The sequence below is a fragment of the Anas acuta genome, chromosome 1 (genome assembly GCF_963932015.1).
Source record: "Anas acuta chromosome 1, bAnaAcu1.1, whole genome shotgun sequence".
Taxonomy (NCBI): Eukaryota; Metazoa; Chordata; class Aves; order Anseriformes; family Anatidae; genus Anas; species Anas acuta.
In genome coordinates this window covers 1,782,766-1,795,652 of record NC_088979.1, presented here as the reverse complement: position 1 = coordinate 1,795,652, position 12,887 = coordinate 1,782,766, and the positions used below count along the sequence as shown (strand labels likewise).

General features: G+C 48.2%; 1 long non-coding RNA gene across 4 annotated transcripts in view; it reads right to left on the bottom strand.

Moving 5' to 3' along the window:
- LOC137860297 (uncharacterized) overlaps window positions 1–12,887 on the bottom strand; it is a 117,612-nt gene that overhangs the window by 104,319 nt on the left and 406 nt on the right. The gene's annotated exons all lie outside the window — the stretch shown is intronic.

The following is a 12,887-nucleotide window of genomic DNA, read 5'->3' as shown; positions in this document are numbered from 1 at the left end:
ATGGGATGTTTTATTGTTTGCCATCCCAGATTACCTGAAATTTTATTTAAATACAGTCTCTATTTTCCTCTTCATCTTAGCACCTACCGAGAACAAAATTCCGAGGTTTTGTTATTCAGTTGTATTGTGGGCTCCCTGTCAAGAAAAACTTCTAAAGAGGTAACTGCTGAAGAAATACTTTTGATGGCTAAGCTTCATTTTCCAGGCCTTCTGGAAAAAAGAATTGGTTTTAAAAATAAAGTACCTGCATGCTTTCCTTCTCCTGAAATCAGAGGGACACAGTTGTCCTGAAAAAAGTGTTTTTAAAGGCTCCCAGTTATCTAACTTCCCCGGGCCATCTGATAACATTTTGTCATCGTTTCCTAGTTTTAATTGCTTTTGTTTCTTCGCTCCTGTACGTTGCCTATAAATACGGAAATGAACCAAATCAGGAAGAAACCATCGGTGCTAATTCTACATAAGTAACAAAGCGATCTCGAGTGCTATTTGTGGCAGCGCGGATTTTTTTTGTTCCTCTGTGAGGTGTCCAATAAAAACCACAAAAGGCGAAGCCAGGAGCTGTGTCCCCAGCGATACAGGTCTGGTACAGTCTGAATCTCCCGAACGCTGCCTGTTTTTCCAGGTGCTGCTGGGTTTTGTCCTGTTTCTTGCTGCATTTCAGGTTACCTGCAATGGATGTAAAATGCCTGGGGGGGTTTTATAATCTCGCAGCCTGCCGATCATTCGTACTGCTGCCACTCTGGCAGGAAGCACGGCTCCCAGAAATCTGCTGCCATTAAGACAGATTTCCGCTCCAAGCACCAGGAATAGACTCTGGATACTCCCCAATAATCTTAAAATGGATACTCCCATTCAATTATTCCAATATAAAAAGATTTGCAGAGACTACTGATCTCCAGCAAAGCATCCACGTTTCACTCTGAGAACACGTTTTAAGACAATTTCACCTCCATATTTTTTTTCCACTCCCTCTTTACCAAACAGCAAGATCCTCAAGTTCCTGGTGGCCACCTTCTTGAGCTGGCAAAATATTTTGTGGGCTGTTGCCGTGCCAGCACGCTGTGCTGAGTCCCTTCACCGTGCAGCCAGACGAGCATCAAATGGTGCAAGGGATGCAGCTGCGTGGGCAGAAACGGGGTGGCGAGGTGGCTCCTACCTTTTATTTACCTCCAGCACATCTCAAGACCATGCCCAAGCACCCTGAGGATGCTGCTTCAGTTCCTGAAGCCAAACTGAAGTCCCTGCTGTAACCAGAAGGCACAGTCTCACCTTCCTTCCCTTCTCCTCGGCCGTGTGTTCCCAAACAGACGCTCGCACCAGGTGGAAACACAACCAGGCAGCTCCGAGCAGAAGGAACAGTACAGTCGGTGCCGTCAGCATCTCCCTAAAAGACCCGCTTGGCACAGCGTGCCTTGGTGTGAGCTGCAGGAGGGAGGGCAGAACATCATCTTCTGCAGCACCAAGGACCTCAGCCCGCGACGAAACCAGGCTCCGAGCCCATCTGATGCACGATTTACAAGTGGGGAGCTGGGGTAAACACCACTTCTCTACCTCATTAAAGCACTGAGATGTTAACTGCAGTTTGTAACCGGCTTGGATGGTCTAATAAGGAAGCCACAGAAGCACTTGGAGTGTTTTTAGTACGTATTCTAAATGCTGCTTCATAAAAATACCATCTCCTGAGACTTGGCTATCAGAAGAGCCTTTTGGAGCACGCTGCATTTTGCAGCAGCAGGCAGGCAATAGCCTTAGTTCAGCGAGGGTATGAGCTGCTTCAAGGAAAGGAGCTAAAATTACTGCCAGACACCCACGCAAAACTTCTTGCCTTCAAACAACAGCGCCAGGGTTGCTGGATTTGGTTGCCAGTGTTGAGGAACGCGCAGCCCTGAAAGACAATCGTGATACTCGCTCTGCTGCAACGCAGGTTCAGGTGGCAGCAAAAGGTCCTTTTGTCTTTGAGCTCGCTCCGCACCGAGTTATCTCGGGGTTAGGGCTTTGTGGTCATCAAATTTATGGTTCTTCAGGTAGAATTCATTGTTGGACAAGTTGGAAGGCTGCTAGTAAGAAAATAAGTAAGAAAATGAGTAGCTTCTGTCCACGCAGTTACGAAATTCGCAGAGAAGGCGTGTTGCCGTGTTGGTCCTCCAGATTTTCCGGCCTCTTCTTCTGATTACAGCAAGCCCTGAATGCTGAAGACAAAGATCTCCTGCTCCTAAACAAGAAGTCAGGCTGACCCCGCTCTTCTCTCCTCCCTCTGCAGGGCCCGTGCTCCTGGTCTCCTGCCAGCCTCTCAGGAGGGCAGGCAGAAGCAGAATAAGAAGCAGAATAAGAAGGTGAAATCACAGGAAGGTCAGATAAAAACCTAAAACCGCTAGAGAGAGAGATGCCGCTCCTCTCAGTCGCCACTGGAGGAAGGAAACGCAGCGATCTGTAAGCCCCACAGCTTATCTTGATAGCCAGCGAGTCCTGATAACACCGAGAAAAACATATTCCAGAATCAATGCCCCCCCCCCAGCCCCAGGAGAAAACTCTGCTGAAGCCCTCGCAGATTTAAAACCAAGATTGCCAACCCAGTAAGCCCCGGCTAATCTTGACTGCCAGCGCAATCCCGGGGAAAGAGGTCTCCCGAGCAGATAAGATTCAAATCGAGAGTTTCGCAGATCAAAGGCGGCGGCAGCCTGAATTGGAAACCAAAACGAGCAAGGCACCAGGACAGACTCCGCAGCGCTGACACGAAGCATCTTCTGCAAGAGCCATCTCCACGCCAGCGGAGCACATCTGGCACTATTTAAAAATCTGTGCAAAACTTAAGAGAAAAACTTCGTAAAAAACTCCCTGGAGGAACCCAAGCAGGTGGCCACAACCAAGATTTCCTTTCTTTTGATTCCTGGAGGAGGAGGGAAGTCGTCGCTGTGGGTATCAGGGCACCTCCAACGTTTCCTTTATCCCTTGCTGTCCCATTTGGGCAGGGCAGACACCGTCACCCCTTCCTGCCATAACCCAAACGGGAAAGCAAAGCCCCAGGCTCCTCAAAACCCGTTTTGCCCAGCAAATCTCTTCTGAAAACAATTTTGGATGAAAAAGTTAAAGCTAAAGAGGCCGGCTAGACACCAGCCTGGACAAAAAAAGCTTCCTAGGGGCTGAACACCAGAGCGTCAGGCTTTGTTTTGGTAGAGGAGGAAATTAGGCAAGGCACGGAGGGAGGAGAGAACACGCAGGCTGTCAGGCGTGCTGCCACGGGCAGGAACACCAACAAAGAGCATCAGGAAAGCACGAGGAAGGCAAGGACAGCCAGAGAAACACCCGTGGTGTCAGGCACAGAAGCAGCGTGCGTGTACATGTGTGCTTAGTGTGTTTAGTGCTGGCAAGAAAAAAAAATAAAACGACCTTGGAATACCGAGAGCAAAATCTTCTCCTGCTGCTCGATTCAGGCCGGGCTCGGAGAAGCCAGCCTCTGCAAACGGCCTCTGTGAATCAGCAAGATTGCCTCCAAGAAATACCTGACTGTCATCGATTTCCTCCCTCGACAGACGATCCCAAATATTGGCTAATCGCTCTGGTCGAAAGAAGGAAGCGTTCAGGCCGGGGCCAGCAGCTCTGCATCAGCTGGAACCGAGCAGATGAGAAAAAATATATATTTATCTATTTCAAGGATCCTGGAAAAGAACCGAAAAGGAAAGTCTTAAGTCAAGGTTTGGCAGTCTTTCGACGGTGCCGTGCCAGACTTTTTTTTTTTTTTCTCCATGCTCCAGCTGAAGCGTGCCAAGAGAAACCTAGCAGGAGCTGGGAGAAGCTGCCTCCCGAGCGGGTGGGAATCTGCTCGGCAGTGGCATCTTGTTCTCGTGCACCACCACGGCTTTTGCTGAGCGGGGAGGCTGAGGAATTGCAACTTGAGGCTGCTGAAGCATCCACTGCTGGCTGCAAGAAAAGGCAAAGAAAAAAAGGCAAAAGAAATGAAGAAGTGATGGAGATGTTGGGGTGTGAGAGACTGAAGCATACCGCAGGGAACACGGGGATCGTGAAGTGCAGAGCCAGCATCTCTCCGACTAGAAAGACACCTTCCCGGAGGAAACTGCTGATGCATCCAGGAAAGGAAGGAACCGAACGCGAGAGAAGGACACGGAAGGATAAACGAAGCTCAAAGTCAGAGGGTCTGTAAAGAAAACGAATTTTCTGTTGCTATATATGGATGCAAGGGCTCTGAGTAACAAGAGGGAACGAAGAACGAATAAATTTCTGCCTCGCAGATAGAAAAAAAATGAAATCTGGTGAGATGGATGTGTGACCAGACTTGAAAATCAGGAGTTCGGATGCAAAAAAAGAAGTGGGGGCTGCAGTGTACCTCCAAAAGAGGAAAAAAAGAAAAAAAACAAGGCTTACCTCCTCTTTAATTGAGATTGAAATTGAAATCTGTGATGACCACAAATTGAAATGAATTTCTGGAGGATCTCAGCAGAAATTCAGCGTGTTGGGAGCCCAGGAGGAGGCTGTGGGATGGGACTCCTCAGGCACAGAAGCAAGGGGTAACAGAGACGTGGGGTTATGAGGGAGACAGGAGGGGTACGAAGCCTCGTGCAGCAAGTAATTACACACGACTCGTTTCCAGAAATGATCGGTGACATTTCATGGAGCACAACAGAATCCAAACGCGAAGGAACTGGTTAGGACCTCGTTACAGCCCATAAAGCTGCGGTGATCGCTGAGCTGGAAGCCTCGAGAGCCGAGGAGAAGAGCAGGGCTTGCGTTTCAGCAGGGCTGTGCCCAGTAATTCAATCAGGGTTTCAGAACGTCCTGATTTAAATAATTGATTTTCAACTCGTCTGACGTTTGTACTTTTGGGTTATCACCCTAATGAAATATCAACAGAATGAAAAGAGGCGTCACTTCGGAGACGTTGATTTGTCACAAATATAACTTCGCGGAGGAGAAATTAAGGAATTTGCATATAGATGATCCACTTACGGTCGCTCACAAACCCTCCAAGTGCTTTTGGGATCAAAAAAGGAAACAGCGACGTAGCCGAGTTCTGAAAAGCTTCGAAAGCAAATTAGAGATTTAACCCTCCCTGCAATCAATGGAAAGATACAAGAGGAATTATGAAGTCATCTGTATAGAAGCAGCTACGGGACGTGATGAAATGGGTACATCGAGATCAAGCTGTGCCAAAGCGAAACAGCCAGATCCAAGTCGATAAAAAACAGTGTAGGAGCTGGGCACAAGGTGCAGGTGGAGAAAAACAACCAGAAAATAACTTAAGAGGGTATATCGGATCAGAAATTGATATAGAAGTCAACGATACAATGGATTTGAAAAAAGGGAGGAGGCATTTCAAGTTGTTTTAATAGTGATAGGTGGAAAATAGCATCGCTTTATTTTGTACAAGGCTGACAAGGCAGCAGAGTACAAATTCCACGTACCTAGGGAACCAAAGAGAGGAAAGAAACAGAAATATGGTGAGATTTAGAAGCGACACGATCCCTGAGAGCAGGCTAGATGGAAGAAAGATGAGGGAGAACGCAGCACGGTTCCAGGGGCGGCAGCGGAGCCGGGTTATTTCTCACGTCCTCGGGAGCGAAGAGGATAATTTGCCAGAGAAACACTGCCAAGTGGGAAAGCTTTGGGAAAGCTTTTCACTAAACCGGCAGCCAAGCGACAACTACCATCCACCTAAGGAGGCTGGAGCGCCTTCTAAACTTTTATTTTAAGGAAAAATTAGAGAAATACCCATTAGGGGTGCTCTAGAGAGACTCTAGCTTGCCTCAAGGATGGGAACGTACCGGGAAGTCTTGCGAGCGCTCTACCAGCTCCACGATTCAATGACAAGAACGTCTTGGACTCAGGATGGGTAACCTGAGAGCCCTCAAAGAGTCCTCCAACTTCTGAGGCCCTGACGGTTCTTCTTCAATCTTTTCTGGAAGGTGGAAGAAAGCTCAAAGTTGATAATACCCCTTAGAAGAGGGGATCACTGAAAGCAGCCACCCGTGAAAAATCACCAAAATTAGCTGCAGAAAGGGTCTGTGGGGCTTGATAAAGAGCCCGGTGGTGTTCAGAGGTCCGCTATCGATCTGGAAAATTATTTCAGGCATAAAAGAAGCAATCTCGCCTCCGCAGATTGCTCGGGTAAGACTCCCCTCATGGGAACGTCGCAGAAGCAGCCCACGATTTAAATGGGATCGTGAAAAACGAGCAGGGTGCAACGAGCATTTAAGGACCGCAGAGAGACCCGGGGAGCCCCACGCATTTATCTTGCCCAAAATAAAAGCTGAAAAGCCACTTGGTTAGGGAGTAAGGCGTTGTCTCCAAAGGGAAAAGCTACTGGGTATCAAAGGACCTTTTAATTTAGCCCAAAAAAGGCTTTTGAGAGCAGTAGTTGGAAACTAATTCAATTTAGACCTCATTTTTTTAATCAGAGAGAGTGCTTAATTGCTGAAAACACACCAAGAGAAGTGGTGGGTTCTTCATGACTTGACATCTTCAAACCAAAATGAGACAGGAGCATGGATACTCAGCCACACAGCAAAGCTCAGCAGCGGGACAGGGAAAAGGGAAAAGGGAAAAGGGAAAAGGGAAAAGGGAAAAGGGAAAAGGGAAAAGGGAAAAGGGAAAAGGGAAAAGGGAAAAGGGAAAAGGGAAAAGGGAAAAGGGAAAAGGGAAAAGGGAAAAGGGAAAAGGGAAAAGGGAAAAGGGAAAAGGGAAAAGGGAAAAGGGAAAAGGGAAAAGGGAAAAGGGAAAAGGGAAAAGGGAAAAGGGAAAAGGGAAAAGGGAAAAGGGAAAAGGGAAAAGGGAAAAGGGAAAAGGGAAAAGGGAAAAGGGAAAAGGGAAAAGGGAAAAGGGAAAAGGGAAAAGGGAAAAGGGGAGTGGAATTTCTCCACTTTACAGCATTTTAAGACTCTGAACATTCCCCATTGTGAATGTAAGACAAATCGAGGGCAAACTCGGGCTCCAACCAACGCACTGGATGTCCTTTACCTGGGAATTATATTTTGTGCCTATACTGCACAACGCCGGGCCTGGGAAACGCGTGGAATACGCTGCAGTTCTCACAAAAGCCTTGAAAGGTCTTATTAAGTTACGACGTGCCTACACAGGAAGCTAAAGCAAATAATTTGCAGAATAAACGACCAGAGGATAAACGTTCACATGGGAAACATTTCATTCCGTAAAATGGAATAAATAACTCCTTTCATAAATACCATTTATTCCAAAGTAATTGCGCTCTGAATTCTCCCAAGCTTAATTCAGGATATTTTCAACAGGGACAAGCCCTCGGAGCCTTCCTGCCCGTGTCGGCATCACGTTCATCTTGGTTGAAAGATCAGCATTGAGTGATCTTCCTCGGCCACCTGACGGGCAGGACAAACCCAAAAGGTTCTTGGAGACCTCTTCCAGTCAGCAGCAGCACCTCTGGAGAGGGGTTAAGCCAAGCTTAAAACGTCTCGGGACGTTTAACGTGGCCATTTGTCAGGGATCGCTTCCCCATCTGTCTTCTCCATGAATAAAAACCCGAGTTGTGTCGTATATAAAATACATACAGAGAGATGGAGGGTGCAGGTAGGTCCAAAATCTTGCACTGAACAGGATGGTCCGGAGAAGTGGAGCTGAATTAATCATTGGAGAGCCAGAAACTATCGGAAATTGGTTGGGACTAAGCATGGAAATCCTCTCATCCCTTACGAACGCGAGTTGGGCGTCTTGTAGGGTGATGGTTGGACCAGATGATCCCAAAGGTCTCTTCCAACCTTTGTGATTCTGTGACTCAGAAACATTCAAATACAAAGAACCAAAAGGCAAAGAGGAAAAGGGAGACTTTGCCCTGAATTCCTCACCAGCCCTCATCATCCATTTCCAACACAAAAAGGGTAACGTCCATATTTCGACCGTATTTAGGGAGCTGTGTACCTAACCCCAAAAAACATTCAAGCTCAGAGGCCGTGCTTTAATTCCTGACAGGCAATCAGCACAGCCTGATGCCACAAAAGAGCCAGATCTTTTTGATTAAGTTCAATGGAAAATTAGAAGCCAGGAAAAAAAAAACCTGCAGAACCCAAGATGCTGTAGCCCATTTTAACTTTTGCTGCAGTCTGCAGTCCTCATCCATTTTATCACTGAATTAGACGTGCCCAGTAGGCACGATGGCATCTATCCTTCCTTTTTTCTCTCCTGAAACACTCTGAGCTTGCCTTTGATAATCCTCCCAAATCTCTACCCCTTTTTAAGGCAAGGAAGCCCGAAATTTTCAGGCTGCAACCATCCTTCAACCTTAAGCTGCCTATTGAGCAAGTTATCGTAAGAAAGCCACGATAAACCCAATTTTTCTGCTCTGCCTGCTCGTTTTCTCACCTGCCAGCTTTCCAGGTAACCATTTCACTCAAAAAGACAAAAAAAAGAAAGGAAAGAGCACAGCCAAACGCAAATCAGCATCTCCAGCAGAGGAACAGGGCACGTTCCTTGAGCTTTCCCCAATCCTACAGCAATAATTTTCCACCTGGGTTGCTGTGGAGTGCCACCAGAGCTGCAGTTTTCCTCCCAGAAAGCACAAAGTCCCTTGAAATTCAGGGATTTCGGCACATCCGTACCAAACACCGCTCAGGGCTTCTTAAAAAATGATTCAAGACCCAGTCACGCTGCGAGGAAGCCGATGGATCTCCGTCATCCCCAGCAGAGCCTCGTTCCCTGCGTGCCTCTTTGAAAGAGAAATATCACATCATCAGCATCACCATCATCGCTTCCCCCCCGGAGCTCCAAAAGGAAGGAGAGAAGACACAGAAAAAAGCTGGAAATGACTCAGATTTGGGCGTTCGTGTTCCTGCTTGGAGCCCGAGACACAAAAAAAAAGAGAGAAAAGGTTTGGTTTTCAAAACTGGTTCGTGCTCAGAGCTCCCACAACTTCCAGGGGATCTGATAAACGCTCTGTGTACCTCCTAAATAGGATCCCTGATTGGGATTGTAGGTAGAGGTCTGGGATTTTTGCTTTAGAAACGCACTTCAAAGCAGACCAGAGACTCAAAAAAATCCCTGAAAACTCCCAGCTTTTTCTTTTGCTGGTGATTCCAACCAACAAGAGCTAAAAGCAGATCAAGATCACCCACCCAATGAAGCAAAGCATCAATATATCAGCACCCAGTAACACAAAATACATGCCCTGTGTATGTTCTTCTAAAAATCAACAAGACTAGCACGCATTTCCTATCAATTTTTACACAAAGACCTTTAACCACCACCTCCAGAACACCTCCAGCTCCTCCCCAGGCGCTCAGGACTTCTCTTCCACCAAATTTCCTTGGTCTCTTGGTTTGGCAAAGGGCTCCAAATGTTACAGAGCTGCCTGGGATGCCAGAAAAAATACAAGGAGAAGCATCATCACCTGCAGTCCCTCAGTAGAAGCCCAGATTTGACTCTTTGCCTTCTTTACCAAGAAGGTAAAGCCATTCAGACACCTCTGGAGAAATGCATCTGTTTCGCTGACAGGCAACAGAGTCCTATGGAAATAATTCCTGAAAAATTATTCCCCTTTTTAAACAGGGATGGATTAAGCCAACAGTTTTTAATTCGAGGAGTTAAGGGCAAAAAATGGTTAGGTGGATTATTTTTTTTCACGGAAAGAAGATCTTCATCTGTTTTATTGAACGGACCCACGATGGCATGCAGCAACCTGGGAACATCAGGAGAGATTTGTTGGCTGAAATCAGCAGAAAACTGTCTGGGTAAGTTTGAAAAATACCGTAAAATAGAACTTTTCTCCTTAAATCTTTGGATCCAAGGCTTCTGGGGGCTGAACATGAATGACGACCTTCGAGCAGCAAACGTAGCCTTGTTGATAAGGTGATGGTAGGTTAAGAAATGAGACTGATGCATCTAAGGCACGTGGTGGCCAGAACCTCTCCTTCCCAGACAGATTTTTCTTGGAATCACGATCTCACCTCAAGTAAAGGAAAGCCAGCACCGTGGCATCAAAATTATGTTGGTTTTTGCACCAGTTATTTGTAATTTTCTAGCTCCTGAACTCAACGCCGGGGTCAATCCTGAGCAGGCTGGTTAATAAGTTGGTTTTTGAGGGGTCCCTTCGCATGCCCCGTTGTCACACCAGCATCTGGAGGAGGAGATGGGCTCGCCGTGGTGTTTCCTCACCTTGTGATCCCCTGGCTCAGCCATCCCAAGGGGTTTCCTGCCACCGGGCAGCGTGCAGGACACGAGCAGAGGCAGTCCCTCGCTGCAATCCACGGCCCAGAAAAGAAGAGTTTAAGGAGAGGCTTTTCTGAATTACAGAGGAAACAGAAAGTACACAGAGCACTTGTGCTGCGGAAAAGGAAATCAGGGCCTCTGCGGATACAATCAAGCCCAAAAGGCATGACTGGAAGACAAATGAAAGCCGGAGCCCAGGCTGAAGGGAAGAGCGGGCTCGGAAAGGAAGAAATAAAAATCCTATTTCCCTTTGGACAACCTCATCAGCTCCTGCTCCCGACTGGCTGGAAATCAGCAAAGAGTTGAGAGGTGGAAATGGGAAGGTTTCTTACCACGGGAGGCACAAAGGTCTCAGTCCTCCGCCAGGTTGACCCAAAGCTGGGCCGTGTCCGTGCCAGCGCTGCCAAATTCAGCAGCAGAGGGGACTGGGTGAGCCCAAAAATGCCCCAGCCCTTCCTCAGACCACGGTTGAGGCCGATCCACGAGTGTCACACCCACAGCACCCCAAAATCAGGCACTAACCCGGGCTAAACACACACCTCCCGTACCGACAGCGGGCGTTTGAGCACTCGGGCATCCAACGGGAGGCTTCCAGGCTCCTCCAGACAGCTCAGATAATTCAATTTAGACACAATTGAATTAGAGTTTTAATTAGGCTTTCGGCTGAGATACAGGAGGCCTTCAAGAGAAGTGCTTCTGCGAAGCATTTTCACCTGCCTGAGGAGCGATTTGGAAGCAGCAGCAGCAGCACCTTCCTCCTGCTTTCCCCGTGACCTCTGCGGTGGGTTGCCAAAATCAGGGGGGATTTCGGTAACCAGCTGCGAAGATAAACTTTAAAAACCACCCCAAGGGCACTCACAGGATTTTGGGGTGCGTCATTTCGGCGTCCCGCCCCATGATATATCTCCTATTATCAAACAGACCCCCCCCAAAAAAAAAAAACCCTCACGGCGTGCAAACGTCTTGCTTCTCCCACCCCTTTGCTCCGAAAAATGGTCAAGGTTGCCTTTCGTTAAAAAAATATAGATTAAAATGCAAAAAGTAGGCAAGTAGGTATTTGTAACTTCCAGAATAAATTCAGATTTAATGTATATTTTGTCTTAAAAATACACAGCCAACTATTATTGGTCTTTTTAACAACTAGCAGGGATAAATACCCAGCACACAGTTGTGGAGGGGGGGTTTGTTTTCATGTCCTCGGCCATCGAGGTGCAGACAACCCCAGGAATTGTTAAAATTCAACATCAGAAAGAAATAATTTTTAAAAAAGCATCAGATCTCCCACCTTTGCTTCCTTTTTCCTTACATCCCTACTCGATTTGAGCCCTAATCGACGACCACTTCACGGTTAAGGTTTCCCGAAATCGTGCGGGTCCAGCAAAATGTTTCCCTAAAGATGTTTCCATCGCCCTCGTTCCTGCTCGTCAAGAAATAAATAAAGCTCCAGCTTCCTCCATCGCTATTTAGGGGTGAGAACCAACAGACGGCTGCATCCCAAAGCACATTTGGATTAAAAGACAAACGGAATCGCGTGGGGTTTCTCTCCGGTTGGCACAACGTGCCTTTGTCCAGGAAATAAATAAAAAATAAATAAAATAAAAGCACTCGACCTGCTCGATTTTCCACGTTTGATGGAATTCAGCACCAAAAAAATGCTTTCTGAACGGAATTTGGTGTAGGGGAATACAAGGCACAACCCGAGAGCTTGTCACCGCGAGGAGCGGAAAGGAAAAGAGAAAAAAAAAGGGAGAAAAATGGAAAATAAATAAATAAAATCTAACATATTCCAGCACCTTTATCAATAAGGGATATTTCTCTCGTTTCCACATCTCAAGGCTCCTCTGCTCAGCACCTCCCTGGTGTCATTAACCCCCAACTCAAGCGCACACCACGACGCCAGGCACCGAGCGCTGAAGCGACGATCCCGAAGGAGAAAAAAAACCCCAAACCTTCCCCAAAAAGAAGCACAACCCCCTACCTATATCCTACGGGCACGAAACCCTCCTGGCCTCGCGTCTCGCGGGTTAAGGACGTCCTGCGGCGATGTCCCCAACGTGTCACCCCCGTGGTGGCGTCACGGGAGCCCCAAAACCTCGGCAAGGAGCTCAGCGAGGAGCATCAGCGGCGCTCCCGGCTCGGCGAGCCCCTCAGGGTGATTTTAAGAAGCTGGGAGCATCCCACAGCCTGCCCGAATCACCCAGCGGTGCCGACATCCCGAAAACAAATTATGGGGTCCAAACGGGGCTGGGAGCATCCAGAAAGCGAGGTGGGAACCCCCCCAGCACGAGGGGAAGAGGCGAAATTTGGCTTGGACCCCGCTGGGGACGGGAATCCCAGTGGGGTTTTGCTGGGGGTAAACCAGGGCTGTCCCCCAGCACCCTTGGGTGCCCCCTGCACCCTTATAGGTGCCCTCAGCACCCCCTTGGGTGCCCCCCAGCCCCTTTGGGTGCCCTCAGCACCCTCATGGGCACCCCCAGCACCCCCTTGGCTGCCCCCAGCACCCCCTTGGGTGCTCTCCAGCCCCCTTGGGTGCCCTCAGCACCACCTTAGGTGCCCCCCAAACCCCTCAGCACCCCCTTAGGTGCCCCCCCAGCCCCCTTGGGTGCCCCCAGCACCCCATTAGGTGCCCCCCCGGCCTCCATGGGTGCCCTCAGCACCCCCTTGAATGTCCCCCAGCCCCTTTGGGTACCCTCAGCACCCCCTTG